General features: G+C 37.3%; 1 long non-coding RNA gene across 1 annotated transcript; it reads right to left on the bottom strand.

The window, feature by feature from the left end:
• Window positions 1-1,143: 1,143 nt before the first annotated feature.
• LOC103101367 (uncharacterized) lies at window positions 1,144-8,094 on the bottom strand. The gene is made up of 3 exons (XR_008911305.1): window positions 7,764-8,094; window positions 6,044-6,180; window positions 1,144-4,521 (listed from the first exon to the last, which is right to left on the bottom strand). It is a non-coding gene; the product is annotated as an uncharacterized LOC103101367 (long non-coding RNA).
• Between the last annotated feature and the right edge of the window lie 3,931 nt (window positions 8,095-12,025).

The following is a 12,025-nucleotide window of genomic DNA, read 5'->3' as shown; positions in this document are numbered from 1 at the left end:
AGGTCTTCCTGACTTCAGGTCTGGCACTCTATCCATAGCACTACCTAGATGCCCCAGTATACCATCTTTTTAATCAGTTGCTTACTTGCCAATTTCTGCTTTTCTCTTCTGAAGGGCAATGATGATGAAAAATCCAACTCAGGACACTGAGGAATTCATTCCCTCCCTTTGAACCTCTCATCTCCAATGCTTTCTAATCCCCCAAAGCTGTGTTGTTAACAAGAACCTTGAAAATATAATCCAGTTTCTTCAGGATGTTCTGTTTTTTGTTTTTGTTTTGAATTTCCTGAATTGCTGGATTACCATTTAAATTGGGGGGGGGCATTGTACTTGGCCTTTGTCCTGTCCATCCCTTCATTTATTTATTTATTTATCCATCCATTCATTCATTCATTTATTCATTTATTTATTTATCCATTCATTCATTCATTCATTCATTTTATTCATTTATTCATTCATTCATTCATTCATTCATTTATTTATTAAAAACCCTTACCTTCCATCTTGGAGTCAATAGCTCCAAGGCAGAAGAGTGGTAAGGGCTAGGCAATGAGGGTCAAGTGACTTGCCCAGGGTCACACAGCTGGGAAGTGTCTGAGGCCAGATTTGAACCTAGGACCTCCCATCTCTAGGTCTGGCTCTCCATCCACTGAGATACCCAGCTGCCCCCATGTCCATTCCTTTAGAATGAGGTTCTCTTTGTCATCATGGAGAATAATGAAATACTCTGATAAATATTTGCACCATCTAATAAAAAAAGGGGGCTAAAAGTCTCTTCTAGGTAGCATAAGTGGATTTTTTGATACTAAGTATTGGTTCTAAGGCAGAAGAACAGTAAGGGTTAGGCAATGGGGATTAAGTGACTGCCCAGAGTCACACAACTTTGAAGTATCTAAGGTCATATTTGAACCCAGGACCGCTTGACTTTCTATTCACTGACACATCCCATGATAATAGCTGCCCAATATGTGGACTTTAATAGTAGCCTTCTGGAGAAAATGCTCTCCTCATGATCTAGTTTTTATTGCCATATAATGAAAAATCCCTGCTCAATTTCTTTTCCCTTGTCTATGTCTGTTCATTCCATATTAATTCAATAAAAATTAATTCCAAGGAATTTACTGATTTGGGGTGTCTGTGTGTATGTGGGGGGAGGAAGAGATTTTTGTGGATTGAACATTCAACTAAATATGTGGTAACAAACACTGAAACAACAACAATGAAGCATAGTGCTTTGTAACTTTTAAATCACGATTACCCATAGTTATAAGCAAATACATCCATTTCATTTTGATTTATCTCATTTTGTTTTGACTTTACATAGACTTTTCCTAATTTCTGCATAGACTCCATGTTTTTCATTCTTAATACTAATAGGATGCTCAATTTCATTAATATAGCCCAGCCTTTCCTGGTAATCTCTAAACTTTGGACTTCTAGGTAATTTTTTTTCTCATATAAATATCTTATCTGTATAAGCAGATTGATTTGTATTTTGAGTAATTTCCCTCTAATACATTCCTAGTAATGGGGTAAAGGCAAAGGGTAAGCTCAGACTGGTGATTCTTATTGTGAATTGACCAATAGCTCTCCAAAAAGATTTCCCTCTTGTATGTTGCCACCAGCAGCATTTGAATGTACATTCTTCCCCACATTCTACTAATAATGGAATGTATAGTCTCTGTCTGTCTCTCTCTTTCTTTGTTAATTTAACGTGATAAGAGAGAGGACTATCACTGATCTTCCCTAACTGTTTAAATTTGAACTTGTTTTAATATTTGATCATTTCCCCAATTTGTTATTTATCTCTCCTTCTTTGGTTAATTGTCTTTATAAATCTTTTGACTATTTTTGTACCTTGGTGACTGGGTGCTACCCTGACAGACTTATATTGTATTACCTATAAAATGTGGAACCAAATACTCATTTGTCATATTTATCAGGATATTTTCTTTTTATCTTAATCTTATCATTTGTGGTATGAAAGTTTTTAGTTTTTACATAATTGAATTAATCTTGTCTCTGCTTTGTCACAGTGAAAAAAAAAGGTATCTCACTACATTTCTTTTAGACTTTTATACAAATTTTAGTTCCTTTCCCTTGGAATTTCCTTGGATAATTTAGAGTGTAATGGGAGAAATGCCCAGAGGGAACTATCACCATTGGAGTGATTTTCTAATTGCACAAAGGCAAAGATGCACTGCTTATACATTTAGCAAGGGTCTAAGTCCAGGGAGCTGGAAGCTTGACAGAGCCAAGTCCAGTGGATTGGGTTGTGAGAAGTACAGATGCCCCTTGGTGTTGGGTATAAGAAAACGTGGAAACAGGTGGTGGACTTCAAGCCACATATTAACAGCATGCTTGATGCCAAGGTTGGGCTAACATACCCAGGGAAACCAGATGGAGCAAAAAAATCTTACTGGAGAGCAACCAAGTAATTCACAATGAAATGTGAGAGTATCCTTGAACAGGTAATTTTGTTATTACTTAGTATTTGCCTGTACCATTATATAATTTTACCTTTCCCTTCTAAATAAAATAGCAACTTAAATTCATTCGTTTGGTGTTTGGTTCACAAATGTAGACTAGATGATGAGATTGGAACGTCAAAATAAAGAGTGGGGTGCCATACAGGAAATTAAGGACTGATCAGGGCTTTAAGCCAGAATAGCGAGAGCAGTGAGAGAAGGGTCAAGCTGTTCTAGTTATGGAATTGGCAGGGATATGGAATGTGTTCTCAAGGTTTGCAAGGCTTCAGCTGTCCCCTTGGTGGAATGCTTCAGGAAATTCCCTTAAAGATAATCCCTTGATGCTTTTGTCATCCCTAGGCAGATCAAAAAGCAAGTCATGTGTGCAATTGTTTGTTATGTAACTAATTTTGGATCACCATCCAGTGGGGGAGCTAAAATGAATACTCGAGGTATATGCAAGAGCCTGATGTTTTGGTAGAAGCAAGCTGTTAGAGTGGAAAGAGCATGGGAATCAGATGGGTGTTAAATGCCTTTGATTTAAATCCCCTGATTCTCATTAACTGTGTGATCACTGGCAAATTCCTTAACTTTTCTGAGGACTCACATTCCTTTTTTGTAATGATACAACTTTGTGTAATAAGACAACTCACAAGGTTATGAGGTGAGTGCTATTTCTACCTTTATCTCTATCTCAACCCTATTTCAATAATCTCTCTGCCTGTCTCTGTCTCTCAGTCTCTGTTTCTTTTTCTCTTTCTCTCTCTCTCTGAGACCTCAGAAAGATTAAAGAACTTGCTAATGGTCATACAGCTAATGGGAATCAGGAGACATACTCAAGACATATCTGTCTGTCTTTGTCTCTCTCCCTCTCTTTGAGGCCTCAGAAAGGTTAAAGAACTTGTCAGAGATCACACAGCAATGAGAATTGGGGGACGCAAACCCAAGGCACGTCTATCTGCCTTAACTATTGCGTTGATACCTCAGTGTATAGAGGTGATGTGTGTTGTATAGTTGGTCTTTTATTTTTGAAGAGGACCAATGGCATCATGGGGCAATATCTTGACTTGTGTGTCAATTGGGTTTAAGTGAGGAAGAGTTATTGACCTCATTCTCTAGTAGAGATGTATAGAAGATAATGGATTTTCAAAGGCAATGCCAGCAGGTTCTACCAGGCTAAAAATAACTTTAAATACAGTGCTAGAGTCAGTGTGCATCTACCATCTGAGGACTAGCCCAGCTAATTATGGAGAGGCTGAAAAATATAAGAAGGTTAGCCAGAAGACAATGTATTCTTTGACTGTGAATACCTATGAACCACATTAAAATATCCTCAGTATCACTGTTGTTGAGGCTTTGATTATTAAGAGATTAGGTGTTGTGTAGCAAGGTATCTTCTTCAGCCAATCTTGATAACTCACTAAATCCTAGCATAAGGAACACTGTTCCCTCAGGGAATGCACTCAGAATCACTTTATGACTCAATTGTAATTTAGGCTTATATTATTGGATTCATTGGATTTATGAACAATAATTCTGTTCTGTTACATTTATACTTTATAATAATAATATATGAGAGAATCACAAATTCAAAGTTTTCCATCATCATCATTACTAGTATTTTAAACTAATCCTAACTTATAGTTTCTTGAATTTAGACATAGGCTTAAATATATGTTTTTTATAACCAATATTCCCACAAGTGTCAATTAGATAATCCCTCTGTGAATAAATATATCTCTAATTTTTAACCTTTTGAGGCTTAAGACCCCAGTGATTTACTCTTATCTTTAAGATATATTCTAAGATTAAAACTATCATTCTATTAATCTTTTTTTGAACAGGTTTGTACAATGAAGTCTGCAGACCCTTCCTTATCTTGGCACCCTTTCTTTAAAATCAGTTTAAAATTTTTCTTTTCTGGCTTACTCGCCAGGTAGTATTCTGGGTACAATACAGATTTAAATCGCCTTTTATCTTGGCCTTTAATATTCTCTTCATAGAATAGGACATCCTTTTCTTTGTCTTTGATTTTCTGGGGGGCTTCACCTTCCTATAAAAGAATAAGAAAACATCCTAGATGTTATTATGCTAGACCACAGAGAGCCTGATTGAGGAGAGTTCTTTCACAGAGATCACCATGGACTAGAAACTACTAGAATATGAAGGGAAAGTCTCCATATATATGAGTCACCTGCATGAGGTCATGTAGTCTTTGTAGTCTATTCTCTGTGCTATTGTTGTTGTTGTTCACTCATGTCCAACTCTTCATGACTACATTTGAGTTTTTTATTTTGCAAAGATACTCCAGGGATTTATTGTCTCCTCCTCCAACTTATTTTACAGATGAGGAAATTGAGGTAAGCAGGGTTACATGACTTGTTCAGGAGTACAAAGCTAGTAACTGACTGAGATTGGATTTTAATTCAAGATGCATCCCTTACTAGGTCCAGTGTTCTATCCAATGTGCAACATAGCTATTGGGGAGTACAGGTGTCCAGAAAAGACCAGTACCTCTGATGTGAGAGCTTACTGTGCCCTTTTCAGGGCTACTCTCCTCTTTTGGGATCCAACTGCCATCTAGTTCTTACCCATGGCTCCAAGAAGCTGTAGGATGTGCAGTGGCCATATCTTACTAAACTGTCTTGGCAGGTGGGTTAAACCAGGTTGAGGGTAACCAATAGGCATGTGAAGACTCCCCTTGGTTGAATGGTTGGATGAGAACAAATAGCCATGAAAACAGTGGAAGCAGCTCTGACATGGAAATTGTTAAAGTCATCCACTGAATCCCAAGCCATCTTCAGTCATCTTGACTTTTGTTTCTGCATCTCCAGTGATTAGAATTGAATCTAGTAAATAGTAGGTGCTAAATAAATGTTTGTAGGTTGACTGATTGGTATTTGGAGCACACAATGGGTGTGTGAATAATTTAAAAATTGAATGTATGGAAATTCATTCTTGAAAGGGTCATGGTCTATGCTTATGATTTTCCAGAGTAAGAAAGTCATATATGTTCTTTAGGGATGTGGGTACTGTCTGACATTGATGGGAAGCAAACTTGAGGTCTATCCATGAATGACATTACTAGGGGCTTTGTGAGCTGGCCTAGGGTTGCTGTTGCTTGCTACCCTAGTAGTGGTGAGATGACAAAAGCATTCGATGTGAAGTCAGAAGTCCTGGCTATTTCTATTGTTTATCTTGGAATGTTATTTCACACCACTCTGGGTCTCAGTTTTTTCTTCTGTAAAATAAACAGGGAGGTGGGACACTAAATTTGATGACCTTTAAGGTCCCTTTCAGTTCTAGCGATCCTATTCCATGATATATGTTTTGGCTAATTTTATGGATGATCTGGATTTTGGAACAGGTGCTGGGTCTAGACCTGTGTTATGATTATAGCACATAGCTGATGCTGTGCACTGATTGAGAAAGTTGTGGATGACTCTCTACTTTAATGGTCCTTTGCCTTTTTCTACTTTGCCTCTAGGGACTGAATTTGGGCTTTGCATGAAGGAATAATCTATTTCTAAGGTTTTCCTAAAAATGAAACTAAGAATAAACAGGCTCAATCTTACCTTAAAATGCAGTTTTTTGTCCTTGCAGGACATTGTGTAAATCTTTTTCTCCGTCTTCACAGAGATGGCTACAACGAACCCTGTAGGCACAGTTTCTTTATAATATTGTATTATAAATTGAGTCCGAGGTGCATTTTCTGCGGATAAACACATATGAGTTAGAGCTCTCTTCTGAAGAATCTTTTGCAGCTTTTTAAAGGTTTTAAAAAAGATAATCTTTAAGGTATAGTCACAGAAGGGACTATAAAAATACTGATTTTTGTGTGATTTGTTCAAATTAATAAGCTGACTTTGAGATCTGGGATAAAGGCATATTCTGGAAACAACAGTCTGGTAAGCTTGGCATCTGTTCTCCAACAAAATCATCTAATGGCTTAGTTTTTTTCAGCACTTAGGAAAGCAGAGATAGCTAGGAATTAGGGTTCACTTAGAAGTCATTCCAAATTATACTGATTTGGGGAGGTAGGAGGGGCTAGGATTAGCAGAGGAATTGGCTTTGTGAATTCATTGGGATAGGGAACTCCTGGATGAGAGAACTCTTTCTACCTTGATGCCTCAAAGTTCAGAGGGATAGTGGTTATCTTTGATAACATAATTAAGACATAAAAATGTTGGGGCAGCTAGATGGCTCAGTGAATATTGTGCCAGGCCTGGAGATGGGAGGTCCTGGGTTCAAACCGGGGCTCAGACGCTTGCTAGTTTGTATGACCCTGCGAAAGTCACTTAACCCCACTTAATCCCATTCTTCTGCTTTGGAACTGATACTTAGTATTGATTCTAAGACAGAAGGTAAGTATTAAAAAAAAAGATATAAAAAAGTTTCAATAGGGCAGTGATGGTGGACCTTTTAGAGATGGAGTGCCATGACAGTAGTGGTCTTCACCATATTACAGCCTGTACTTGTTTGTTGGGCAGTTTGAAACTTGTGAACTATTTATTTTTTTATTTTCTTTTTTAAAAACTATTAATTTTTTTCCCTTTCTTTTAAAAAAGCTAGAAAGTGTCTGAAGTCAAATTTGAACCCAAGTCCTCCTGGCTCTAGTTATGGTTCTATTTCTACTGTGCTACCTCCTTGGCCCCATTTTTTTATTTTCTTGAATTTTCCCAATTTTTCACTCTCCTTCCCCCCCCCCCACCCCTCATGGTTAACCATAGGTAACTGAATCAGTGGATACCAAATCAGTGAATATAGGAACACAACTGTACTTTGACTTAATTGATTTCATTATTGCAAAGAGTTCTATTTGGCAAATGGGAATCCATACTAAGGATATATGGTGGATCAGATTACAACTGTTTTTCCTTTACAGTAGATAAGGACTGATTTATGTGCAGTGTGCTCGCTCAGTAATCAAAATCTACCATAATAACCACAGAAATGGATGTTCTCTTTTGTGGTCTGTTATTAAGGGAGTTGAGCTAAATTCTCACTTCTTTTTAGGCTTAAGGCTAGCAAGGCCAAGAGAAGTAAATGGTGACTTGGAACAAAGGGGAAAAAGGGGAGCAGTTAGATAGTGAAGAGATCATTTATCCAAGAGTCTCAGCATATGTAGATTTTCAATCCCAGTTCTGCTAGTTATATGATCCTTGACTTTGTACAATATTTTCTAAGGAAGGATTTTTCTCCTCCAGAAAGTGAGAATAAGATCTCGAAAGTTGTTTCCAATTCTATAAGTCTCCGATTTTTACATTGGTTGTTCAAATAAAAATAAAAACATACTTGGAATTTCTTTATCAGGTATCTCCTCAAATACAGCCTTTTCCTTTCCTTTTTCTTCTACTAATACAAGAACTCTGTTCTTCTTATTCCGTAAGATGGTACACTTGGTTTCTTTAAGCTTGCTGAATTCCTGTTTAGCTGTTTTAAACAAATATACATTAAGTACACACAGAGGTAAGAGAGTTTCATATCTTTCAACAAACCTGTCCTAAATTTCAGCTCTCCAGAGCAATTAATGGCAACCTTTTGTTTCAGAAGAGTCTATGATAAAGCAAGTTTTCATTTTTAGTCCACAAAAAAGAGAAATGAAATATGTAGACAAAAGTGTCTTTAGGGAATCTGAACGAGTGCCTCAACAGAAAATAAGAAGCTTTTTCTTATCTAAAAAATGTAAGCTTCTTGAGAATGGTACCATTGGAAAATTTTGTCATAATGTTTTGCACTAATATCTACTTTCTAAAGGCTTGTTGAATTGAATTAAATTGAGAGAATAAGGGGTCAATGGGGGAAATTTCTTGATCAACTTGATGAGCTTATTGGGAAGTAACCTTTTATTTTATTTGGAGCTTTGATTGCCTCTTCCTATAAAGGATATTGAAAAGACCATAGACTCATTCCTAATATGTAGATGATGAGTGATCAGTGATAGGGGATGAATAGGTTGGTTTGGACTATTGTAGATTATGTCCACCCCCTTGTGATGGGCTTAGAAAAAGGAGTTTTCATTGCAAAATATAACTTTTGTATCTTTTTCCTTTTTCGGAGAGGTCTAGAGAGAACTGAGCATATTAGAGATTTGAGGACCAACTTTGGTCCACGCTTGCACATTGGTAAGACCTTTCAGGGACTGAAACCTGACCCCCTCCCCCCAGCTTCAGAGATGATGTCTCTTGGCTTAATAATTGTAGAAAATGAGTAGAGAAATAGAGAAAAATAGAGAAGGAAGTAGAGAAATGTTGACCTAGTAATGGTTCCTGAATACAGACCTAGAGAGGCAGTGGAAGACAATATCAGTTGTATATGCTTTCAACTAGGTAGCCCTGTGAGAGGGGGGTTACTTGGCCAAATGGTGTGTATTACTAAACCATGACCTCCTAGAGAGGAGAGAAAAGGGAGTTCTGGGCAGCTCCAGCCTTGCCAGAAGATATAGGGATTATGACTGAAGTCCTTTTGTACCAAGGGCTTGAAGCATGATATAGGTGAACAAATGATTCTTTTCAGTTACCATGAATTATTGGGGCAGTACAGGTTCATTGGGAATAGAATTACTTTCTAGAAATTCCAAGTTAGTTAGTTTTTTTTTTCTCCATCTGAGGGAACTCTGGACTTTAGGATAGTGTTATTATAAAGCTAAAGGACTATATTTATCACTGAAGTAGAAAGTGGAACTCACTGGAATATGGGGGGTTATCTCTTTAGCAACTCCAAATTTATTTTTCTTCTAAGAGAAATCTAATCCACTGATAGTAATATGAGGGGGGGGGGGCTATACATATCCTTGAGAGGATGGTGAGTTTCACTGGAGCAGGAGGGAGCCATTGTGTGGGCTCCCATGAATCCTTTATAGATTTTCTGCATTCTGTGAAATAAAGATGGCTCCATGCCTGATATATGTTATTACCTTTTGTGCTTTAAGACTGTGTAATTAGAATCTGCTCCCTAGGAGTCTCTCCCAGCATTCCATGTTCCTTTTCACTTAATGTGCTAAGTAGGGAGGATATGTTTTGTGTAGCCCCGCCTCTCTCTCTCTCTTTTTTCCCTTGATTGCAGCTGCAGATGTGGGCTTTTAGGTAGTCAGGAGAACTTACTTATTTAATTTTTGTTAATTAGGTTTGAACTTCTATTTCTTTTAGTTTATTTTCTTTCTATTTCAAGTGATTATTAATAAACTTTATAAAATATATATATATACATATATGTATATATATATTTGGAGTTGTTGGACATTAATTTAATCTTACAACCCTTTAACTTAGATCTCTACAGACCTAGATACAAATTATTTTCTGAGCAATATTTTGAGGTTTCTAAAGGAAAACTTTGAGTAAGGGTAAAACAGATTAAAAGGAGAGTCATTTGGGGGGCTGTCTGTGTAAGCAAACAATTTTGGGCCCTTGATCATGAATTATGTTAAGAAAAAAAAACACTTAAGAAAACTGAGAAACTATTGACATTTAATAGCATAAAGGGCCTAGTGGTGGAACCAAGATTGAACAAAGAAGCAATCATTCCCTTCTGCCAAAGGGACTATCTGCTATGTATATAGCTCTCTTATAGGGATTTACTGGTTAAAGAACTGAACAGAAATGATGTTTCTCATCTCCAAATTTAGGGAGAATTTGCTTTCTTATTTTTAGGCATTTCTCCATATTCCCCTATGTTGGATTCTCAGACCCGTCTCCAGATCTGCCTCATTTTCCTGTGTACTCCTGAGAATCATAACTTTCTGCTTGGGTTAAGCCCTATTTAAAGGTTTTTCACTTACATAGGGTAGATTCTGAGAGCCAGAGTGTTTCCAGAGCAATATTAAACACTTTGCCACAGTCTCCTTTCTCCCCACTTTGTTCTATTTCCTGACTTCCCTGGCTTTCTTTCAAGTCATAGCTAAAAGTCCACTTTCTGCCCAAAGTATTTCCTAGGCTCCCTTAATATTAATATCTTCCCTCTGTGATTTTCTCCACTTTGTGTATGGTTTTGTGTGTGTGTGTGTGTGTGTGTGTGTGTGTGTGTGTGTGTGTATCTTGCTTGTACATAGTTGTTTGCATGTTTTCTCCCCTATTAGACCGTGAACTCCTTGAGAACAGAGATTCCTTTTGTCTTTATTTGTATATATCCCTGGTGCTTAACACAGTGCCTGGCATATAGTAACCACTTAATAAATGTTTGTTGTCTTGGCCTGACTTCTCCTTTATTGCAGTGGTCCCAATGGGAGTGACACTAAAGGGATATGATTCACACCCTTTTCAGGGAAGGAATCCACCTTCCCAAACCAGATCTGCACCAAGTAGAGACAATATCTTTCAATACTAAGTATGTTGGCAAAGGCATGTGGTTCTCTGCTGCCAAGCAACTTCCCCCAAGCTTAGATAGAATTAGATAGAACCAAGTAGAAAAAAAAATGAAACTCTTTACCTTTCTCTCCAGCTTAAGGGGAAAAAAAAAGAAGAAAAATTCCATTAAATTCTTTAAACAAAAGAAGTATATTTTCATTTCTTTTTAGTTCTTTTCTTCTTTTATCCTCCTCCTCTCCCTTCTTTCCCCACCATTTTCAATAGCTTCTATAGCTGAATACAGTCTCATTTAGGAAACCATTTCCCAGAGAACCAAAAGGATTTCATTTAAGATTGACATCCGATTGGATTGAGAGCCAGACTAGAGAAGGGAGGTCCTAGGTTCAAATTTGGCCTCAGAGACCATCTAATTGTGTGACCCTGGGCAAGTCACGTAACCCCCATTGCCTAGCCCTTCTCACTCTTCTGCCTTGGAACCAATACAAAGTATTGTTCTAAGATGGAAGGTAAGGATATTTAAAAAAAAAATTGACATCTGAGGAAACTGAAATGTGAAATATTAAATCTAGATTTTGTAAATTCCAACTTTCATGTTTCCCATAGAACTATTTTTAGATATTGAATTGATTTTGTTTTTTAATTTTTATCATTTATTATTTTTTATTTTAAAAATTATTTTATTTTAAAACCCTTACCTTCCATCTTGGAGTCAATACTGAGTATCGGCTCCAAGGCAGAAGAGTGGTAAGGGCTAGGCAATGGGGGTCAAGTGACTTGCCCAGGGTCACATAGCTGGGAAGTGTCTGAGGCCGGATTTGAACCTAGGACCTCCTATCTCTAGGCCTGGCTCTCAATTCACTGAGCTACCCAGCTGCCCCCTGATTTTGTTTTTTAAATGGAGATACTTCCATGGAGGAGGGAAGGAGGAAGAGAGGGATAGGAAATGAAAATCTGGTCATAGAAACTTAAGTGGAAGTGGATTCTCTGGGGTAATCAAAAGAATAACTTATTAACTTGCCAAAGTATTTCATAAACAGGTAATCCTCATTGAACACAAAGTCACTTAAGGGAAATCTAGACCAAGGAATTCATGGTATGTCACCAGTTCCCCAAGAAGCAGAACCTCTAAAGTCTTTTGCAATTTGTGTATTGTATGATGTGAGTCTACCACTTTGATAAGTACTGCTATAAGTGAGTCAGAATCAATTCCTATATCTTATAGTAAGTATTGTGTATACTTCACTTCTAGGA

Source organism: Monodelphis domestica, chromosome 4, assembly GCF_027887165.1.
Source record: "Monodelphis domestica isolate mMonDom1 chromosome 4, mMonDom1.pri, whole genome shotgun sequence".
Classification (NCBI taxonomy): Eukaryota; Metazoa; Chordata; class Mammalia; order Didelphimorphia; family Didelphidae; genus Monodelphis; species Monodelphis domestica.
Note: the sequence above shows the minus strand (reverse complement) of the source record. Positions and strands in the feature narration are given on the sequence as shown.